The 18,353-nt window shown below is 43.7% G+C and overlaps 8 non-coding genes and 2 pseudogenes across 8 annotated transcripts; all 10 read left to right on the plus strand.

Annotated features, from left to right (window-relative positions):
* Positions 1–293: 293 nt before the first annotated feature.
* On the plus strand, positions 294–366 carry trnar-acg (transfer RNA arginine (anticodon ACG)). The gene has a single exon. It is a non-coding gene; the product is annotated as a tRNA-Arg (tRNA).
* A 14,328-nt stretch (positions 367–14,694) lies between these two features.
* On the plus strand, positions 14,695–14,803 carry LOC147264015 (5S ribosomal RNA; annotated as a pseudogene).
* A 310-nt stretch (positions 14,804–15,113) lies between these two features.
* On the plus strand, positions 15,114–15,232 carry LOC147264016 (5S ribosomal RNA; annotated as a pseudogene).
* Positions 15,233–15,542: 310 nt separating this feature from the next.
* On the plus strand, positions 15,543–15,661 carry LOC147264017 (5S ribosomal RNA). Its single transcript, XR_015114711.1, has one exon. It is a non-coding gene; the product is annotated as a 5S ribosomal RNA (ribosomal RNA).
* A 310-nt stretch (positions 15,662–15,971) lies between these two features.
* On the plus strand, positions 15,972–16,090 carry LOC147264018 (5S ribosomal RNA). Its single transcript, XR_015114628.1, has one exon. It is a non-coding gene; the product is annotated as a 5S ribosomal RNA (ribosomal RNA).
* Positions 16,091–16,400: 310 nt separating this feature from the next.
* On the plus strand, positions 16,401–16,519 carry LOC147264019 (5S ribosomal RNA). Its single transcript, XR_015113787.1, has one exon. It is a non-coding gene; the product is annotated as a 5S ribosomal RNA (ribosomal RNA).
* A 309-nt stretch (positions 16,520–16,828) lies between these two features.
* LOC147264020 (5S ribosomal RNA) lies at positions 16,829–16,947 on the plus strand. Its single transcript, XR_015114217.1, has one exon. It is a non-coding gene; the product is annotated as a 5S ribosomal RNA (ribosomal RNA).
* Positions 16,948–17,256: 309 nt separating this feature from the next.
* Positions 17,257–17,375, plus strand: LOC147264021 (5S ribosomal RNA). Its single transcript, XR_015113788.1, has one exon. It is a non-coding gene; the product is annotated as a 5S ribosomal RNA (ribosomal RNA).
* A 309-nt stretch (positions 17,376–17,684) lies between these two features.
* On the plus strand, positions 17,685–17,803 carry LOC147264022 (5S ribosomal RNA). Its single transcript, XR_015113790.1, has one exon. It is a non-coding gene; the product is annotated as a 5S ribosomal RNA (ribosomal RNA).
* A 308-nt stretch (positions 17,804–18,111) lies between these two features.
* Positions 18,112–18,230, plus strand: LOC147264023 (5S ribosomal RNA). Its single transcript, XR_015115596.1, has one exon. It is a non-coding gene; the product is annotated as a 5S ribosomal RNA (ribosomal RNA).
* The last annotated feature ends 123 nt before the right edge of the window (positions 18,231–18,353 follow it).

Consider the following 18,353-nt stretch of genomic DNA (forward strand, 5'->3'; position numbering starts at 1 on the left):
ATGAACTCAGTTCCTCTGCTTTGATGTTGGTGGACTGAGTGGAGTTTGCCTGAACCTGCTTGAACCTGTTTGCTCCTGCTCAGTCCCTCACTCAAGCCTCACTCAGCCTCAGCAGCACCGCTCCACTGAGGACTGATTCAGGTTCCTAGCAACCAAATACAGAGGAGAGCTGAACCTTCTTGCTGTGAGGCCACAGTGCTGACCACTGCACCATTGTGTCCCCTGAAAATGCCACCACGTTGTTGGGATTTTCTGTAAAAGCAAGCACACATGAACATAGCAGTTCCTTCACAGGGCTGGTGGCGCAATGGATAACGCGTCTGACTACGGATCAGAAGATTCTAGGTTCAACTCCTGGCCAGCTCGCTTTAAACTTAATACTGAGAAGATGAAGTGAGAACCACTGCTAAAAGTCACTGAAATCCTCCAAGGTTTCCTCCTTGTCTGCTGTAAACATGAACACATGCATGGATCCTGCTACCTCTCACATGTTAAGCTGGCACTTGACAGTGACAGCAGGAGAACAAAAAATCCCAGAGTGTCATCAACATTTCCTGTAAACTAAATGACAGAAGCTGTTGAATTTCTGTGTCAGAACAAGGAGAAAGGAGCCCCAATGAAAGAGTGGTGTGTGTGTGAATGAGAGGACATTGTTCAGTCCACAGACCTGAGCATCGCTGCTCTGACTACCACGTTACCTCCTGGTTATCAGTGTGAAGTCAATGGTGAGGTAGTCAGTTGTTCCTTGTGTTTTATTCCAGAGGCCTGGTAGTTAAACGCTGAATTAAATAATTTTAATTCTTAACTTGAATTTTCATGCTGTTTTGCTGGAAATGTTTGACAACTTCTTGCATGTTGGTGCCCCATCACACAAAAAAGGTGCAGTTGTACTCTTTTCACCTCTGACCCACAAACATTCCACCAGTGAACGTCCAGAAATTGAAGCATAAACAGTTCAGCAACAACAAATTCTTCAAATCATCCTCTGAACCGAGAGCCACAGGCTCCTCCCAACATATGCAACACTGCCATTGAACTCTGCTTCAGTGTAACGGTGGTCGAAGGGTCAACATTGAACCTGTTGTATGACTTGAAAATTGTATCAGAGATCTGTGAGCAGGGCTAAATATATGAAAGTGTTGTCATTAACAGGTTGTGCATTTCTGTAGGTCCAAACATATCCTGGAGTCCACCAATGCCAGTTGTGACCTTGTGGGCTCCGGCTCCAGCGCTGTCAGTGAAAAATGACTGACAATCCATTGTCTCCTGGTGAGTCCTGCTGTGTTGGTAGGATGCATCAAATCACTGTGGGAACAAGAGACACAGTGACTGAACCGTAGCCCATCCATCCATCCATCCATCCATCATCCATCCATCCATCCATCCATCCATCCATCCATCCATTCATTCATTCATCCATCCATCCATTCATTCATCCATTCCTCCATCCATTTTCTTCCACTTATCCTGTTAAGGGTTGTGGGGTGGGGGGACCTGTCTCCCCAGCTTTCAGCGTGAAGTGGGTTCACCCTGGAGGGGTCGCCAGTCCATTGCAGGGCCAACACATAAAGACAGACAACCATTCACACTCACAGTCACACCTAGAGTCAGTTTAGAGTATCAATCAGCCTCGTCCTCATTCTCATGTCTTTCCCACTGAAAAACTTTCACACCTGAAGTGTGAAGCATCGATAAAAGTTAATTTGACAGCACAACAGAAAATCCGAGTATATCACTGACATATTCTGTAAAAGAAATGATAGAAGCTGTTGAATTTTTAGAATGAGAAAAAATGTCCCCCAATGAAAGAGTGATGATTCTTTATTTTGATTTTGTTCTTCACTCCTACACAAGAGAGGGAAAGTGTCGGCTGGCTAGGAGCAACTGCCTGCTTCAGAATGGGAGGAGCCTCAGGACTTTCCAGTGAGAGCTGCAAACTTCCACCAGCGCCCACTGCCAGCACGTCTTCATGATGGAGCTGAGAAGAACACAACAACACAAGAGCACTGGAGAGGAGCACAACACTTCTTTGCTTCCTTGTCACTCTCATATCTGTCTGTACCACCTGGAGCTGGGGGGAGGAGCTTCACATGTTTTTTTTCTTGTTTTTTTTTCCAAAAGGGAATGACATGACTTACTCTGTATATTAGTATATGAACTACTGAGAATGTTCATCCCCAGTTTTAAGTTAGAATTAAATGTTAAGTAGAAAAATCTTCCCTCTTCAATCCTGTCACTCAGTGTTGTAAACTATTTCAAACAAATTCTACTGTTCAACAGTTCAAGTGTTTCTAATGAAGCTGAATGTGCTCTCTTCTACTTTCCTCAATTGTGTTTCTTTCATGTCCTCCTGAGATCAAAGACAGAATTCTAGGTACTGTCAAAGCCCTGATGACATCATCAGGAATTCTGACTTTGATCTGGAAACTCTTGCTTTAATCTGAATTTGATCTGACTGAAGTTTTAGTTTAGGTTGCATGAGACTGATGCCCCCCCCCCACCCCACCCCGTGACCCTTAAAGGATAAGAATAGAAAGTGGATGGAGGGATGGACTTAACACTGAAATCAGCTGATCTGATCCACATTCTAATTCTTCCTTTCCCTCTTTAGGAGTCAATGAGAATAGTAGTGTATATAATAATGTATATACAACCTTGGAGTATCTTTCCAAAGCTTTTAGTATTTCATCTTGTTTCTACTTGTAGTTTTATTGTCTGGATCTTTTCTTTTTATATCCTGCTGACTGCTCTTTGCTTTTGGAGCTTCCTTCAACAACTACCAAGCCTCCTGGGTACTGTAGGAAACATGGTCAAGTTCTTCTTACTTTTGCAGTCAAGTCCTGCTCACATTGGTCTGTCTTCATTTTGACTCCTCCCACTGCCACAATGACCAGCCTTTATACACTTGGTGACTGGGGCCCTGGTTGCTGCAGGCCTCACCACCAGCCTGTGGTTGTGAGCAGGGCAGAACAGAACTGACAGTATCTCACATGCAGGACCTGGGTCAGTGCCTGGTGCCAGCTGGGGCACCGCTTTAACCTGGACCCCCTGGAAGATCTTCTCCAGGAAGTCGCCTTTTTGGTTCCATCAAGGCCTGTGAGGATGGTGAAGAGTGATCCACCACCAGGCAGCACAGTCAGCTGCAGCCATTTTGTTCCACTAGACTCATGTATGATAGTGAAAGACTGGTGAGTACTTGCTAACTAACACTTCCTGTTTTTATTGCTATTCTTCCATGAATGTGCTCATGTTGGTTTGTCCCCAACCACAGTTTCAAAGCAATGATGACATCTTTCATTAATGATCAGACTTATTTTTTCTCTATTTGGACAAATAAGGTTTCAACTGACACGGCTGGCCAACGTCCTGGAGTTAATTCAGCCTGTAGAACCAGGTGCTGGTTCCTTCTTTTACTAGGCAGGAACAGGCAGCAGATCCAAGATCAGTAGGCGAAGATGTCTGCTTTGACTGGTAGGAGGAAAGAGAGCAGGAGAGCTGGTCAGAGACAAAGACAGATAATGAAGAAGGACTGCTGTATTCTGCTAGCACATGCTAGTCACAGTCAGAGATAATGAGTCTCAGCAGGTAAAGATTCATCACTGATTTCAGAAGATAATTGGACGTTCACTGGAAGACTATGAATGTTTGTGGGTCAGAGGTGAAAAGAGTACAAGTGCACCTGTTGTGTGTGATGGGGCACCAACATGCAAGAAGTTTTATACATTTTGAGCGAAAAAGCGTGAATCTTCAAGTAAAGAATTAAAATTATTTAAGTAACAATGAGGTCTCTGTAATAAAACAAAAGGGACAATGACTACCTCACCATTTCCACCCCTCTTTAACAGATTCACATTTCAAAACAACCAAGTTTATTTTATTCCCTTCTTTTAGTAGAGGATGGTTTTGATCCATCAACCTCTGGGTTCTGGGCCCAGCACGCTTCCTCTGTAAATCCATATTTTGGATTCTGGCCTTTTCTGCTTTTCATTTTGAGTTTGTATTAAAGTTCTATTGCTGAAAAAAGGTTTTTTTGCCTTTTTAAACACACACACACACACACTTCCAGTGACTAATCCATATTTTCATCACTTAAACCACCACTGGAGTATTGAAAGAGATTCCACATGTTGGTCAACCAGAGAAGCTTCACCTGGTGACGCTCATCCAACCATGCATGAAGGTCAAGCTGCATTATCTGCTGTGCTCATTAGCAGGGGAATTAGCTGAAATGGTCAGTATCAGTAACAGGGTGACACTTTATCACAGCAGTGGACAAACATCAGCATTCATCACACAGCAGCTCCTCTGATCAACAGAACAAGCTGAAGTATTCTGGAGAATGAGGGCATGGATCCCTCTACCTCTCACATGCTAAGCTAGCACTCTACCATTGGAGCTAATTCCCCTGCTAATGAGCACTGCAAATAATGCAGCTTGACCTTCAGATTTGAGGGAAGAAAACCTTGAAACATTCATTCATCTTCTTCCACTTATTCCTGTTCAGGGTCTCGGGGGGCTGGAGCCTATCCCAGTGTCTACGGGCAAGAGGCAGCGTTCACCCTGGACCAGTCACCAGTCCATCACAGGGCCAACATACAGGGACAAACAACCATTCACACTCACATTCATACCTACAGTCAATTTAGAGAATCCAATCAGCCTTGTCCCCAAATTGCATGTCTTTAGACTGTGGGAGGAAGCCGGAGTACCAGAGAGAACCCACGCAGGCACAGGGAGAACTTGCAGACTCTACACAAGAAGATACTGCGCCCGAGCCGGTACTCGAACCCAGAACTTTCTTGCTGTGAGGCCACAGTGCTAACCACTGCACCACCCTGCAGCCCCCTTGAAACATGATGATGTTATTATTTATGTCTTTAATGCACCCAAACCTTTATTTTTCAGGGGTTTTGAGTGGTTCTGGGTCATGAATCAAAATTTGAATTGGACAAAAATTTCATGCAGGGTCACTGGGGCCACACGTTTCATGTTCTCAACAGATTGAAACTGTAGAGTGTGTGACATGTGGTGTGTTTGTCAAGTTCATCAAGGACAGTAAACATGAGCAGGTCTAGATTCACCTCCATCTTTGGAGGTTGTTGAATTTCCTCCTGAGGACCGTCAGGCTGTTTCCTTACTTTGCTGTGACACAACAGCAGACAGCAACAAGGACTGCTGTAGTGCACTTGGTAAAATCACCATCTGTAGACTGGACCAATATGCTGATGTGATCCTTTGATTAGTTTCGGATCAGTCAGAGATCAAAGACTGAAGCAGGAGATCAATGCTCAGAATTCAGAGATCAAAGACTCCTGGAGCGTTGCCCTCTCTTGTCTTTGGGCCTGGATGTTAATGAATGTTTTACACATTTCTTTTTAAGAAAAAACTTGCATGACATTTCAAGGAGTTTTTCCTGCCAATACAGGACAACACCCACTCACAAACCAGTGCTGGACAAGTTCCTTCAAAGCTGTAATGCCTTATTTCTTACTTGTTACTGTCATTTTAAAATAATTGGTTCCATTACAATTGTGTCTGCCAGCGCTTGGTGACTGTACAGGAGGTCTGTGGACCGCAGGGCCACAACAAGCCCATTTCCTCAACTCTCCATTTAGTACAGAGGTCCCCAAGTACGGACCAGTGAGGATAAATGTGATCGTGGAGAAGTCTGTTTGTTCTTCAACTGGTCCAACTTCATGGTGAGATCTGTGACGCCATCTTGTGATAGTGGATTCATTCATCTGCTATTTCAACACATTCAAGTTCATTATCCCTACATGTCAAAATACATTTGGTGTGGAGTTTTACTTTCTGGCCTCAATCATAATGTGTGCATTTATTCTTCATGAACATTTCTCAGCTTTGTAAGTTTATGATATTTTGTCTTCCTCTGTTTTCTATTCCATTGTTGTTGATGATTCTATTGCAGGTTTGAGTTCCCTGTTGACTGAAGCAGAAACAGGAACAAAAAGCTGGAGGTGGTCAGAGCTCCAAGTTGGGACGCTGATATTAAAGTAGGAGATGAACACATCCAGGTTAGCCATCACTCTCAGAACCTGCTACTTTACCTCTTCAGAATGTAGCAGCATAGCATAGCTTCCTCTCACCAGTTAGTGGCCCACTTTGATGTCTGGGATATGAGGTTAAAGGTTCTTTACAGCTCTGAATGAAGGGTTTATAAAGTGTTTACAATGCCATAAATAACACAAGCATTCAGTAATCCTTGATAAAAGGAGACTCACCATCAAGTTGGACAAGTTGAAGAACAAAAGGACTTCTACACTATCACATTTATCCTCACTGGTCCATACTTGGGGACCTCTGTACTAAATGGAGAGTTGAGGAAATGGGCTTGTTGTGGCCCTGCGGTCCACAGACCTCCTGTACAGTCACCAAGCGCTGGCAGACACAATCGTAATGGAACCAATTATTTTAAAATGACAGTAACAAGTAAGAAATAAGGCATTACAGCTTTGAAGGAACTTGTCCAGCACTGGTTTGTGAGTGGGTGTTGTCCTGTATTGGCAGGAAAAACTCCTTGAAATGTTTTTTCTTCAAAAGAAATGTGTCCTTCTCATGTTGAGCTGTGGACATCAGCTGACTGCTTTTCTTGCCACTGCCTTGCTGGCAGGAAAAGCCTGAGCAGAAATGAAGAGTGAGTTCAAGGCAGTAGATTTCACTCCATAGTTTAGGCCTTCATCCAGCAAGGAACCATAAATGATGTCAGCACTCCTCCAGCACTGCGATGCAGCTTAGAGAGGTCGGAGAACCACATGACTTCTCTCACTGGTTATTGATGTTTATCTGTGTCTATATATAATTTATGTCATGTATATATTTGTATATTAATATGTTATTCATGTTACATAAAACATGTTAAACACGGAACGGCGTGGACACAACAAATGAGCTGGTTCAGAGACACGAGGCAAAAAAAGCTGGATGAACTCTTCTTCATTCCAAAAATGACTTCACCCTTGAACACTGACGTCAGGTCATTTTATAGGGTCCTCCATTTTTTCATTTATGTGACGTTGCATATTGGGAAATAATTATAAAAAAATATATATATTTTGATGAAAACTATATTTGATCAGGAAAACTACATTGGGTCAAATATATCCATCGTTAGTGACAGTGTTACTAATTTTAACTTTAGTGCTCTGGTGCTGATTGCCTCATTAAGATCTTCATGAAGAAATAAACTGAGATTTGTAAAAATGTTTGTTTTTTTTACAGAGTTGGCAGTTTGAGCATTGAATCTTTCTTTGTGTTGAGAACAAACCCTCAAAGCCTTCATGTTTCAGTTTGCTTCACAGCTAACAGACAAACACCTCTTAGCCTGGTTCTGGTAGTCCAGGTTTAAACACCAACACAAGGATTTTATGCTGATTTCTTCACATGCAGCTGAAATCTAGACTTCAAGTGTTCATGTGAGGTTACAGCTTCACGCCTATTTAGTTTTCAACAAATATTACGTCACTTTTATGCATTGAGCTCACTAACGAACTTTAGTCTCAGTAGCTGAATCTGTTAGGGGGAAGGCAGTGTGGACCGGCAGGAGCCTCCTACAAAATGCAATGGAGAGAAGAAGAAATCCTGAGGAGTCGCTATGAGATTGAAGTGTTAAAGACGTGGCTCCTTTGGTGGTGATAGGATTTGAGCTATTGACTCTATTTTTAGTTTATTTCAATGTTATTGCAAACATCAGCTGCTCACTTATCAGCTAGCAAGTAAACAACAGTATTGTTCAGTGTGCTAGCTGAAGTAGACCGAGCGGTCAGTTGAGTCTTTATTTCCATGTGTGCTCATGGTAGCAGGGGTTTAGATTTCTAAATGTAACCCTTTTACCACCGGCTCCAATATTAAAACCCACCTTAGGCTTACAGGGAACACTAACTCATTTCAAATATCTTGTATGGTAAAAGTCCCATCTGGAATAATTAATATCAATCTCGGGCAATGTATGATTCTCACTCTTAAATATTCAAATGGAGGCTATGGGGAGTACACTTGACCTTTAAACTCTGCTGTAAAGCTTCAGTAACAACACACAAATTCAATGAAACCAACACAAGATTTCAGTTTAGAAAATGTATTAAAAGCTTGCAGAAAAACACATTCAACAAACAAGACTATAGAAAATAAAAGAACCCCGGGGTATATTGTTTGTCTTTTTTTCAACTGTCTAATTTTATTTCGAGTGCACTCATGTTTACTTTCGTTGGCCCGCTTTAATTGGAGCTCATGATGGAAACCTTTACCAGATCCCCCCCGTGTGTCGGTGAAGTCAACAATACCGGACCGCAGCCGATGAATCCCTCGCTCGTTGTGGCAGCAACCGTCCCGCTCGCAGCAGCCCGCAGCAACAGACCTCCGTGACTCGGCAGCAGCGGCACATCCTCCGGCTCCGTCGGCAACAGTGACGCGTCCTCCATTAACGACTCTCTCCCGAGGCGACTATCCGAAGCTCCTGTCCCGTCCGTGCAGCGGCGTCTCCATTCAGCGTGGACAGCGTTAGCCTAGCTCCCGCTAGCTTCTGTAACTGGACTTGCCTGGTGCTCAAAACACAATCGGTGGCGGAGAATCCGACTCACGCACTCCGATCACGTCGGTCAATTACAGTTCACAGTCCGTTACCGATAAAAACTCCTCTCCGACAACACACAGTCTCCAAACTCCGATAACGTTACGCCATTCACACGATGCTCCTTCCTCGCGCTCGTTTCTCCCGGAAGTGTAAACACTAAAGGTCATGAACTCACGCACGTAACCTAACGTAAGAGAATTACTTTAACATTTTTCAAAGACATTCACACCCCATGAAATGATGTTTTTTAAAGTTAAATTTTAAACAAATTTTATTATTTTAATATCTTCTTCATAATACTAATGTAAATTTTAGCTTAACCATGAACTGGCATTTTATTCTTAACTTATTCCTATGAAAATCATGAAATAAATACCACTGATTTCTCAGAGTATTACATCAACCTAGGATTAAATTAAATCTGCAGTCAGCGTTGTTTGGGCCTGAGCCTCCTCCCACCCACCGCAGCCGAGTAGCAGGGGTCGTCCTGAATCCAGTGATGAATTTTATGAAAGCGGTGGGACTTGTAAATTTACAGCAATTGCTTGCAGTGTACTACAAGATTTCAACAGTATCACCCTGTTTATAAAAATACAGTACTTTGCCGTTAATTCTAATAGGAATCTGTTAAATTACACCCCATGACTGTTTAACAGAACTATGCTGTAATGCTAAAATACAGTACTTCACTGTAAATAAAACAGTATCATGCAGTATCTTTGCCTGATGGACGCAAGGAGAATCTCCTGATCTGCACGTGAGGCCAGAGCCTTGGTTATCATCCATCTCAATAACAGTCATTTGGTGAGTAGCGATTGCATTTATTGTAGACACTGGCTCAAAGTCTGTAGGCCAGTGGAGGCTAAGTGAAGTTTCCAGTTTGTGTGGCGACACACGAGTGGGGGGTGCACTTATTAAAATATAATAGTGACCAAAGCCGGACAACGCCACCTTGGGAATTTCGCCCAAGGAAATAGTTAACGTACCGACCAAAAGGCACTCACAGGTTCATTTACTAATTGGCAGGAGACGTAGTTCCATGACAAAAATATTTTATTGTAAACAGGCCAGCAGATTAAAAAGAGAACAAGAATGAATCTAAACAAGTCTGGAGCTTACCAGTGGGGGTGAGGGATCCCAAGGCAGAAGACACCCTGATCAATTGGGACATCACATTTAAAAAACACATGATTAAAGCAAAACAGGGGTGCACAGCACACAAGAGGAAAAGCGACGCCAGGACCGTGAGCTTCCAGTACCTGAAACGAAATGATTATAATTTAACACCAAAACTAAAAAAAAACCCACAAAAACCAGAACCAAACCTCAATTTAAAAATTAATTTGAGAAACAAGATTTAATTATTAAAAACAAATTAGCAAGGAAAAATAATACAACCCAAAATAACCAGAAACGAGTTCATTTCTCCATTGCTAGACCAGGGAGCTAACGGATAGCCGTCCAGCAGCTTGCTACACCCTGAAGCCCAAGCAGAGGAATGGAAAACAATGCAGATCCAAACCTTCAGAGCACCATGAAGTACAGTTCAGTGGCGCCACACGGTGGACATCAGGATCTGGCAGACCCTGGTTAAACAAGGTGAATTACTGAAACAACCTCCAGTTCAACACACAGCGGATTCCAATTCGTTAACACAGAAGCAGAGCACTCCAGTGAACACAGTAAACAGTGAACAAACAAGCAAAACATGTGTAGATGGCCAGTAGGTCGCAGAACAGGCTAGTAGCAGAGCAGGCTAATAGAGCAGGAGCCTGTAACAAAGCAGGGTAGTCTGTAGCAAAACAGCAGCCAGAGCAAAGCAGGGTAGTCTGTAGCAAAACAGCAGCCAGAGCAAAGCAGGGTAGTCTGTAGCAAAACAGCAGCCAGAGCAAAGCAGGGTAGTCTGTAGCAAAACAGCAGCCAGAGCAAAGCAGGGTAGTCTGTAGCAAAACAGCAGCCAGAGCAAAGCAGGGTAGTCTGTAACAAACAGCAGCCAGAGCAAAGCAGGAGCATCTAGCAAAGCAGGATAGTCTGGCAAGACAGCGCCCGGTAGCAAAGCAGCAGCTAGTTCTTCCTCAGTGTCACGGCTCACCAGCTGTGCCAATCAGGTGTAGATCGCACGCATGCAGAGCAAAGGGTTTCACAGCTAGTATGCTGTGGCAAACAGCCTCTGCACGTCAGATGGGGGGGGGGGGGGGGGTTGTTTCCCCACTAGCGGCGATTAAGGGACCGTGTCCCAAAAGCCGGACGCCTACAATTAAACACGTGAATATGAAAAACGTGCATGATCAGCATGCAACACGAGCTACAGGGAGCTACTGCTACATACCAGCAAAGACGGTGGCGAGAAGGCAGACGTGAGGCGATCAGAGGCGGAAGCGAGGTGACCAGGAAGTGGGAGGACCGCGGACCCCAAGAGCAAGAGATTGACCAGGTAGATGCTGCCCCTATTTATAGAGCAGCGCCTCACACTGGTTGGCTAATGATGGTACAAGCCAAGTCAGGCATCACCAACCAGTCTCACTGCTAGGATGGGACCTCTCATCCTGCCACATTTGCATTGATAATTACACTCGGTGCACATCATGCTAGCCAGATTTAGCAGCTAGCCAAAATGTTGAAAATGCTTGCAAATTAGTCCAAAAAACACAGAGAGTTGACTTTACTTTTTACATCTCGAGCCTCCACAAATTAATGTGTGCGACATCTGTATTTTGCCTGTGAATTCATGAAGCTTTCTGATAGTCTGAACCATTTTACAGTACACACAATATACGTGTCACACAACAGTTAAGTCGGTTCATATTAAGATGAGTGCACACTGACTGTGTTTACATGCAATTACGTTCCTCCATCTTGTGCTAGGCTACTGCTCTGGCATGAGTCTGTCTGATGGCATGATTACAGTGTAGTTAAGGCCATAGATCAGAAGCTGTGGTTGTATTTGTTTAAAAAAGAGTGGTTTTAGCATCGTTCAAGTGCCTGCTCATTTGTGTTGATTTTTCTTTGTCTCTGATATTGCCTACAGATGCAGGAGCCTATTTTCCAGCTGCCCTGATCCTAATAAGTACTTGCCTGTCCATCACATTTCACAGTTAATCAGTTATTTTTTCAGACCTCAAACATTGAAATAGACAACTATGTTATCTGGTCAAAGAAGCTGTTTTTTTCTTCTTCTTCTTCTCTTCTCTTTTCTCCCTGTTTTCTTGGATCTCCAACACTACATCTACATGTATATATTTGATGGCTTATAATGTCTCATTCATCTGAGTGAGTTCCAACACTCCTTTTTTAGGCGCTTCATTGGAATAAATCCTGAGAGTGTCTGCATGTTTTCCCTGTGCTGGTTCTCTCCAGGTACTCCAGCTTCCTTCCACAGTCCAAAGACATGCAAATGGAAATGCAACTCTAAATTGACCGTAGGTATGGCTGTGAGTGTGAATGGTTGTCTGTCAATATTTGTTGGCTGCGGTGGACTGCGATGGACCACTGACCTGTCCAAGGTAATGTCCCCTCTGGGATAGGCTCCAGCCCCACCCTGTGACCCTTAACAGGATAAGCGGAAAAATGGATGGATGGATGGACGGATGGATGGATGGATGGATGGATGGATAGATGGGTGGGTGATCACTCACAGGACTGTGAGTCTCTCACTCTGACTGCTTCATGCTATGGGACTTACACTGATGTAACCTGATTAGCTCAGTCAGTCGAGCATGAGACTCTTAGTCTCAGGGTTGTTGGTTCAAGCCCCATGTTGGGTGTTGATCTTAAACACCACTGCTTGTCCTCTCAGTTTTGAAAGCTTTGTTTGTAAATTGTCAGAAAAATCAGTGAATAAACAATACAAACTTAGGCTTTGTCAGAAATTCCATGCTTCCAAACTAACCAACATGAAAAAAACAAAAGGTGAGACTTTTTCATGCATTCGAAAAATTTGTATGCGCTTCATTGTATCCGCTTTCTATACTTCCATGCATCCCAGCTTATTTCTGTTAAGGGTTGCAGGGGGAGGCTGGAGCCTTTCCCAGTGGCTTTCAGGTGAGAGGCAGGTTTCACCCTGGACAGGTAGCCAGTCCATTGCAGACAGAATACCCACGCAGGCACGGAGAGAACATGCACACACCACACAGAAAGAACCTGTGCTCGAGCCAGGACTTGAACTTGCTTTGAGGCGACACTGTTAACAACGGTACCACCGTGCCACCCATTGACTGTAACACATTGTAAACAATATACACTCTTGTTATCATACAACACGTAGCCCTGTACAAAAATCAAATAAATTACATCGCATAAAAAGCATAAAAAGATGTGTTAAAAAGTTCAAAAATAAATAGAGTTCATGATCTTTAAAATTGGTTATAATGTGAGCAGGTTAAAAGCATAAATATAATATGTAACATTTAAAAAGTAAAACTATTTACAGTTAAAAAATAAATTCATATGAAGGTCTTTAAGTTCTCTGAGTCTGTAAAAGATCAGTGATCTGAGAATAAGGAGAGGGGAAGAAGCCGTGTTTATATGTAACCTCAATTGTTACCTGTCAATCATTTCATTCCTGTCTTATCTTTGGGTGTATTAAGACCGCAAAAGCCAATGAGAGGAACGTTACTGTGTAAGGGGTGGGACTAGTGGCGCAGGTTTGTGAGGTGAGTAGTTAGCGCGCATGGGGAGAGAAACACAGGCAATGATCAGAGAGTTAAGAGGGGAGGCATCATTTGTGTGGAGAGCATTTAAGTTTATTTTGGAGGTCGACGACTGGTGGTCCTGATGTAAACTTCTGTGTGACCTTCGAGAGGTGAATATTTATGCCTGTATTTGCGCTTTATCTAACTGTTATAGTGAAAAGAGACTGGATGTGTACATTTTTAGCGACGTGCTAGCTAGGGATAGCATTCCGTGCTAATGTGCCAGCAGATCGTAGCTTTAGCGTTGTAATATTTTTGGAGCGAAAGTAAAGGTAATGCGAATTCGACACGAGATAATGTTTGATAATTGTGGCTAAATTAAGATAATATGCTTGAAGGAGACGGACATTGGAGAGAGAGAGACGGGTTTCCATCCGATGGCTCTGCTGTTCTGCTGTGCCTTGTCCTGCTGTGTTTTCTTCTTCGTGACTTTCGCTGTCCCGCCATTGCGTGTGAGTGTTTGGATTGTGACTTCCACCGCCATTGCCATTACCATTCAGACTCTCATCCTCCATTCCCGTTCTCCCCCTTCTAATAAAACCCTGGATTTGTGAGGACTAACATACACATGCACTTGCTTTTATTGTGTGCTCAGCTGCGAGTGAAGCGGCCATTACAGTTGTGAAGCCCCGACCGCACACGAGCTTCAATAAACAGGCCTGAAACAGGTAAAAATTTAATTTAAGGTGTTTCATTTGAATGTGTGTGTGCCCACAGGTAAAATATTGAGTTTTAGTTGTTGTAAATTAAAGAATACCGTTTTAGAAGGTAACTTAAGGATTCTGAAAGGGATTAAATATGATGTATATTTTAAAAAAACAAAAGGGTTATCTTTTGTAGAGGAAACTTTTTTTCCTTACAATTGAGGTGTAAAGGATGACTTGAGGGTATTTTATGTGAAACTATCTAACTAAAAAAGATTTTTATTTTCAGTGAAACAAAAGTTCAGAACCAAGAAAGACACTGTTTGTTTTGTTTTGAAAATCCTCTTAGTCATTGTTAATAATTTAGTTCATTGTATTTTTATAATACTAGAATATATTCAATTTTTATTTCATCCATCTCTGTGAACAAGTACCTGTGAAGGATTAATTTGCAATTCTTTTAACTTCAGCTTGAGGAAAGGGCAGCTTTGAGTCTTTGGGGACCAGCATGAGCGACCTTCCCTCACGCACTTCTTCTTGAAGCACCTTTCCGCAGCTTTGAAATTGAATGTCATGCAGCGTGTAATTTGAAGAAGAACAATGGCAGATGCAGTACTTTTCTCTAGATGACATCAACATTCTTTTCTTTATATTGACAGGACACCTATTTGGCGTGTGAAAAGTCCCTGAGGCTGTTGCGCATCACGTTTTTTCTGAGGTTGTAAAGTGAGTGAAATGGATATAGAGCCCATGTATGTCAGAGTCAAGGGCTTACGGCCATACCACTCTGAACACGCCGGATCTCGGAAGCTAAGCAGGGTCGGGCCTGTTTAATACTTGGATGGGAGACTGCCTGGGAATACCAGGTGCTGTAAGCTTTTTTGTTTCATTGTGAGGAAAGGGCAGCTTTGAGTCTTTGGGGACCAGCATGAGCGAGCTTCCCTCACACACCTTTTCTTGAAGCGCCTTTCGCAGCTTTGAAATTGAATGTCATGCAGCGTGTAATTTGAAGTAGACAGATGGCAGATGCAGTAGTTTTCTCTCGATGACATTAACATTCTTTTCGTTGTATTGACAGGACACCTATTTGGCGTGTGAAAAGACCCTGAGGCTGTTGCGCTTCACGTTTTTTCTGAGGTTTTAAAGTGTGTGAAATGGATATAGAGCCCATGTGTGTGAGAGTCAAGGGCTTACGGCCATACCACTCTGAACACGCCCGATCTCGTCTGATCTCGGAAGCTGAGCAGGGTCGGGCCTGTTTAATACTTGGATGGGAGACTGCCTGGGAATACCAGGTGCTGTAAGCTTTTTTGTTTCATTGTGAGGAAAGGGCAGCTTTGAGTCTTTGGGGACCAGCATGAGCGAGCTTCCCTCACACACCTTTTCTTGAAGCGCCTTTCGCAGCTTTGAAATTGAATGTCATGCAGCGTGTAATTTGAAGTAGACAGATGGCAGATGCAGTAGTTTTCTCTCGATGACATTAACATTCTTTTCGTTGTATTGACAGGACACCTATTTGGCGTGTGAAAAGACCCTGAGGCTGTTGCGCTTCACGTTTTTTCTGAGGTTTTAAAGTGTGTGAAATGGATATAGAGCCCATGTGTGTGAGAGTCAAGGGCTTACGGCCATACCACTCTGAACACGCCCGATCTCGTCTGATCTCGGAAGCTGAGCAGGGTCGGGCCTGGTTAGTACTTGGATGGGAGACCGCCTGGGAATACGAGGTGCTGTAAGCTTTTTTGTTTCTTTGTGAGGAAAGGGCAGCTTTGAGTCTTTGGGGACCAGCATGAGCGAGCTTCCCTCACACACCTTTTCTTGAAGCGTTTTTCCGCAGGTTTGAAATTGAATGTCATGCAGCGTGTAATTTGAAGTAGACAGATGACAGATGCAGTACTTTTCTTTCGATGACATTAACATTCTTTTCGTTGTATTGACAGGAAACCTATTTGGCGTGTGAAAAGACCCTGAGGCTGTTGCATGTCACTTTTTTCCTGAGGTTGTAAAGTGAGTGAATGGATATAGAGCCCATGTGTGTAAGAGTCAAGGGCTTACGGCCATACCACTCTGAACACGCCCGATCTCGTCTGATCTCGGAAGCTAAGCAGGGTCGGGCCTGGTTATTACTTGAATGGGAGACCGCCTTGGAATACCAGGTGCTGTAAGCTTTTTTGTTTCATTGTGAGGAAAGGGCAGCTTTGAGTGTTTGGGGACCAGCATGAGCGAGCTTCCCTCACACACCTTTTCTTGAAGCGCCCTCCACAGCTTTCGAATGGAATGTCATGCAGTGTGTAATTTGAAGTAGACAGATTGCAGATGCAGTACTTTTCTCTAGATGACATCAACATTCTTTTCTTTGTATTGACAGGACAACTATTTGGTGTGTAAAAAGACCGTGAGGCTGTGGCACATCACATTTTTTTTTAGGTTGTAAAGTGATTGAAATGGATATAGAGCCCATGTGTGTGAGAGTCAAGGGCTTACGGCCATACCACTCTGAACACGCCCGATCTCGTCTGATCTCGGAAGCTTAGCAGGGTCGGGCCTGGTTAGTACTTGGATGGAAGACCGCCTGGGAATACCAGGTGCTGTAAGCTTTTTTGTTTCATTGTGAGGAAAGGGCCGCTTTGAGTCTTTGGGGACCAGCATGAGCGAGCTTCCCTCACACACCTTTTCTTGAAGCGCCCTCCACAGCTTTGGAATGGAATTTCATGCAGTGGTTAATTTGAAGAAGACAGATGGCAGATGCAGTACTTTTCTCTCGATGACATCAACATTCTTTTCTTTTATTGACAGGACACCGATTTGGCGTGTGAAAAGACCCTGAGGCTGTTGCGCATCACTTTTTTTCTGAGGTTGTAAAGTGTGTGAAATGGATATAGAGCCCATGTGTGTCAGAGTCAAGGGCTTACGGCCATACCACTCTGAACACGCCCGATCTCGTCTGATCTCGGAAGCTAAGCAGGGTGGAGCCTGGTTAGTACTTGGATGGAAGACCGCCTGGGAATACCAGGTGCTGTAAGCTTTTTTGTTTCTTTGTGAGGAAAGGGCAGCTTTGAGTGTTTGGGGACCAGCATGAGCGAGCTTCCCTCACACACCTTTTCTTGAAGCGCCCTCCACAGGTTTCGAATGGAATGTCATGCAGTGTGTAATTTGAAGTAGACAGATTGCAGATGCAGTACTTTTCTCTAGATGACATCAACATTCTTTTCTTTGTATTGACAGGACAACAGTTTGGTGTGTAAAAAGACCGTGAGGCTGTTGCACATCACATTTTTTTGAGGTTGTAAAGTGAGTGAAATGGATATAGAGCCCATGTGTGTGAGAGTCAAGGGCTTACGGCCATACCACTCTGAACACGCCCGATCTCGTCTGATCTCGGAAGCTTAGCAGGGTCGGGCCTGGTTAGTACTTGGATGGAAGACCGCCTGGGAATACCAGGTGCTGTAAGCTTTTTTGTTTCATTGTGAGGAAAGGGCCGCTTTGAGTCTTTGGGGACCAGCATGAGCGAGCTTCCCTCACACACCTTTTCTTGAAGCGCCCTCCGCAGCTTTGGAATGGAATGTCATGCAGTGGTTAATTTGAAGAAGACAGATGGCAGATGCAGTACTTTTCTCTCGATGACATCAACATTCTTTTCTTTTATTGACAGGACACGTATTTGGCGTGTGAAAAGACCCTGAGGCTGTTGCGCGTCACTTTTTTTCTGAGGTTGTAAAGTGTGTGAAATGGATATAGAGCCCATGTGTATAAGAGTCAAGGGCTTACGGCCATACCACTCTGAACACGCCCGATCTCGTCTGATCTCGGAAGCTTAGCAGGGTCGGGCCTGGTTAGTACTTGGATGGAAGACCGCCTGGGAATACCAGGTGCTGTAAGCTTTTTTGTTTCATTGTGAGGAAAGGGCCGCTTTGAGTCTTTGGGGACCAGCATGAGCGAGCTTCCCTCACACACCTTTTCTTGAAGCGCCCTCTGCAGCTTTGGAATGGAATTTCATGCAGTGGTTAATTTGAAGAAGACAGATGGCAGATGCAGTACTTTTCTCTCGATGACATCAACATTCTTTCTTTTATTGACAGGACACGTATTTGGCGTGTGAAAAGACCCTGAGACTGTTGGGCATCACTTTTTTTCTGAGGTTGTAAAGTGTGTGAAATGGATATAGAGCCCATGTGTGTAAGAGTAAAGGGCTTACGGCCATACCACTCTGAACACACCCGATCTCGTCTGATCTCGGAAGCTAAGCAGGGTCGGGCCTGGTTAGTACTTGGATGGGAGACCGCCTGGGAATACCAGGTGCTGTAAGCTTTTTTGTTTCATTGTGAGGAAAGGGCAGCTTTTAGTCTTTGGGGACCAGCATGAGCGAGCTTCCCTCACACACCTTTTCTTGAAGCGCCTTTCTGCAGCTTTGAAATGGAATCTCATGCAGCG

Source organism: Aulostomus chinensis, chromosome 4 (assembly GCF_037954235.1).
Source record: "Aulostomus chinensis isolate RoL2024-O1b breed Wild chromosome 4, RoL_Achi_v1.0, whole genome shotgun sequence".
NCBI classification, from domain to species: Eukaryota; Metazoa; Chordata; class Actinopteri; order Syngnathiformes; family Aulostomidae; genus Aulostomus; species Aulostomus chinensis.